The sequence below is a fragment of the Nannospalax galili genome, unplaced genomic scaffold, assembly GCF_000622305.1.
Source record: "Nannospalax galili isolate Female #2095 unplaced genomic scaffold, S.galili_v1.0 scaffold405, whole genome shotgun sequence".
NCBI lineage: Eukaryota > Metazoa > Chordata > Mammalia > Rodentia > Spalacidae > Nannospalax > Nannospalax galili.
The window spans coordinates 462,802-467,151 of record NW_008354532.1 but is presented as its reverse complement, the minus strand read 5'-3'; the positions used below and the strand labels follow the sequence as shown (position 1 = coordinate 467,151).

The window sequence follows — 4,350 nt, the reverse complement described above, 5'->3', positions numbered from 1 at the left end:
AGACTCAGAAAAGAAATCGACATATGTTCTCCCTCATATGTGGATCCTAGACCAGACTCTGATAAATAAGTATGCAACCAGACATAACTACAGGAATGAGGATAATGGAAAGGAAACAGGGAGGTAAAGGAAAAGAAAGAACCTGAAAGAGAAGAACAGTAGGAAACAGGCCTTAATAAGGGAGATATGGATAAAAATTGGGTTAGTTTAAGGGAGGGGAGAGGGAAGAGTATACAAGGAGCCTAGGGGATAAATGGAAACTAGCTAGTTTTGAAAACCAGAGGGAACTATATTACTCCTACAACCTACTGAAAAATTATACATACCAGATCAAGAAATATATGTCTAGGTAAGGTTTATCTGAGAACAATTGGTCTTTGCCCAAGATTTACCTACCTGGCACTCCAGTGGATGAACTTGCCCTGAAGGATATCTGGGTATAAATGCTTGACCAGATATGCCTTAATATATATGACAGACTACATGAAATCCTCTGAGGGGGGTGGTGGTAATGGGGAGGTACAGACGGGGGAAGGGATCTAAATTTGATTAAGATATATGAAATGCACAAAAATGCAATAAAAATATACATGAAAAAGAATATATTTGAGCTGGGTGTGGTGGCGCATGCCTTTAATCCCACCACTTGGGAGGCAGAGGCATGTGTATCTGTGAGTACAAAGCGCGCCGTGTCTACAGAGTGAGTTACAGCAGATCTGGGGCTACAGAGAGACTCTGTCTCGAAAACAAATATATATATATATATATATATATATATATATATATATATATATATATATATATATATATATATATATATATATATATATATATATATATATATATATATATATATATATATATATATATATATATATATATATATATATATATATATATATATATATATATATATATATATATATATATATATATATATATATATATATATATATATATATATATATATATATATATATATATATATTTCAATTTTCCTACACAATGCTATTTACCCTTGAGGCATATCTTGGGCTCCATTTGAAGAATTGCACCCCATTGAATCACAAGGCCCTCCCCTCTCCAGAATTTATATGTAGTTAATGGTTACTGAGGGAGGGAGAGACATTTTCCTCAGTTTCATAGCTTCTGGTAAGTTGTCCGTGCTCCTGTAGGTAACACCTCACTTATGCTCTTGTAAGCAACCCTAATTAAGCTCTCTGGGTCACACACACACACACACACACACACACACCATGAAAATGGAAAGGCAACTCAGTTGGGAAGATAAAGATCAGTGGGAGTGGGAGGAGACCAAGAGAGGGTAATGGGTGGTGTATATGATCAAAATTCATTATACATATATGAAAATATCACAATGAAGCCCATTATTACGTGTAATTAATATAAACTAATAAAATCATTTCCATCCTCTCCCACTTGCACTGCCAACCTCTTTTGCCCTGATTTCCTCGGTTTATCCAATACTCTTAGTACCTTCAAAGATACCACATAATCGAGGATCTTTTGTCACCTTTCTCTAGTAGATGTGAACTCTACAACAAGAACGTCTTTGTCCATTTTGTTCACTGAGTTTTAGGCATCTAGATAGGCACCGTGTGGCACATATTAGGCATTGGATACCTATCTGCCAGAAGGATTCTGGAGGGATAGGATTGAAGGAGGTGCCTTCCCTTTATGCCTTATGTGCTTTTTATTGCTAGCATTCTTTTCTGGTTGGGTTTTGTCTTTCATTTAAAATGACATATAACCATTATGAACTCTACACTTGGTTTTGAAGATGTGTTCTGGTGGTGTTGCTGGTTATTAGAAACCTAGTTTCACATAAACCTGTTGTAACTCTAGCAAATATCAGCATTCCTCTCTATCAAACTAACAGATCCTCTCACTATTGAGTCTACTGAGCTATCTTACTTGTACCTAGACCTAGTTAAGGCTGAAAGTTTGTTATGTATATCTTCCTTAATGACAACATAACCAATTTTTAACCTTTGACTCCTAGAGTTTCCATGTTCAGTACATGTATTCAGTGAAGTTAATGTCTCTGAGTGTAAATAAATAAAATGAGATCAGTGTATAAAAAAAATCTAGTTTCACTTTGTAGAAAACCAAAGATGTGTTCAATCAGAGTTGTAACCATCAAGAACCTTGCTAGAGCCAGGTGTGCTGGTGTCTTCCTGTGATCCCAGCACTTGGGAGGCTGAGGCAGTAGAAGTGAGACCTTGAGGCCAGCCTGGGTGCACAGCCAGACAATGTGTAGGAAGAAAGAAAGAAAGAAAGAAAGAAAGAAAGAAAGAAAGAAAGAAAGAAAGAAAGAAAGAGAGGAAGAAAGAAAGAAAGAAAGAAGGAAGGAAAGAGAGGAAGAGAGGAAGAGAGAGAGAAAGAAAGAAGGAAGGAAGGAAGGAAGGAAGGAAGGAAGGAAGGAAGGAAGGAAGGAAGGAAGGAAGGAAAGAAAGTTGTCAGAGGCCAAGTATGCTTAATTACAGAAGTGTAGAATCCATGGATCCTATACAAGTGTTCACTGATTTAGGTTTTCTTTAAGTTTGGACTCCTCTAGGCCGAATTCAATAGAAACTTTCCTGAATATTCTAAAGTAGTCTTTCTTTCTTTATATGTGTCTAGTGAACAGTGTATATTTCCATAAATAACCCAGACTTCAAGTTCTTAGACTAGTTTTTTTCCTCTTACAAGATTCTAAAAATGTCAAAGTAATTCCAGAATTTCAGGATCCAATCTCCATCTCTGAAATGTATCTGTATAAGTCTGTTTTTGTTGCTATACCATCATATCCAAGGCAGGCTTACTTAATAAAGAGGTTAATTTTGGCTCATTGTTTTGGAAATGAAACTCTAGGAGCCTCATCTGGGGAGGGCCTTCTTGCTGGGAGAGTCCCAAGGCAGTGCATAGTGTCACAGGGCAAACTGCAGGGAATGTACATGTCAATATGTGGTTTTTGTCTATTCGTATAAAGCTACCAATATCTAACCTTGGGACCTCTATCCTAATTACCTTAGGGCAATCACTTCCCAAAGGCCCAGTCTCTAAACATCATAGCTGGATTACGAAGTTGTTACCTTCTTCATGTCACTACCACGTGACTTTGGGAATGCAAATGAGGCAGTTGGAATGAGAATGTCCCCCATAAGCTCCAAGTATTCAGACATTTTGTCCCCAGTTGGCGGTGGTGTTTTGGAGGTCTTAGAAGGTGTGGCTGTGTTGGAAGAAGCACATCACTGGGGGTGGGCTTAGAGAGTTCTTAAGCCTTGCTGGATCTCCAGTCACTCTCTGGCCACCTCTGCCTGCTTGAAGATGTGAGAGCTTAGCTTCTGCTCCTACTCCAGCCACCTCTGCCACCATGCCTCCCCACCATGATGAACTCTTGCCCCTTTGGAACTCATAAGCTGAATAAACTTTGCCTTTTATAAGTTCCCTTGGTCATGGTGTTTCTATCACAGGAACAGAAAAGTAGCTAATACACCAACTGCTGCATGAGTTAAGAGCAACAAACCATTTAGAACTCATAACAATCTCTGTTGCTCTGAGGAGGGGCAAAAAATACATTATAGATTTTCAGTCAGCGATTCTATTTCTACTGTCTAAAAGAGTATGTGTAGCATTTGAAGTCAGGCCTCTAATAGTCCAGCTCTGTCCTTTAGAACAATCTCTTCTTGGACAACCTAAGTATCTGTTTTACTTTCAGGAAAACTAATTTCAGGAATACGATTTCAGGAACCATAACAGCTAATTTTTTTTTTCTTTTTCTTCTAGGCTGTTCTCATGCTTTCAGCACGGAGTCATCCACATGTAGGACAACCCTGTTTCCTAAAAGCTGGGGCTTACTTTCAGCTCACCACTGGATTGCATCAGCCATCAAGACCTGGTCAGGTGCATTGGCGGGTGGCTATGTAACAGCTAATTTTAAGCAAAGCTGTGCTAAGTGAAATAATATTCATAAACTCTCTACTAAAGTGTCAGACACAGAGAATATGGTTAATAAATGGCATCTTCCACTGTTTATCTAGAAACATGATAAAATGTGTTTTATGTATGTGCAGTGGAACATTATTCAACTATGGTAAAGATAAAAATTTGACATTTGAAGAAATATGAATGGAACTGGAAGATGTTATGTCAAGTTAAGTAAGCCCAGAAAGGTAAATGTCACCTTCTCACTCATTTGTGGAGCTAAAAAACGTTGAGCACACAGAAGTGGAGAGCAAGATAGGTCACTAAGATAGAAAGGGCTAGAGGGAAGTAGCATGGAGAAAAGGTGAACACAAGGAGAAAAGGTAGCAAAGAAGTTGTTCTAACAGTCTGTAGGTCAGTGGG

General features: G+C 38.1%; 1 non-coding gene across 1 annotated transcript; it reads right to left on the bottom strand.

Annotated features, from left to right (window-relative positions):
- Positions 1-3,788: 3,788 nt before the first annotated feature.
- On the bottom strand, positions 3,789-3,919 carry LOC115067464. The gene has a single exon (XR_003846878.1). It is a non-coding gene; the product is annotated as a small nucleolar RNA SNORA65 (small nucleolar RNA).
- Between the last annotated feature and the right edge of the window lie 431 nt (positions 3,920-4,350).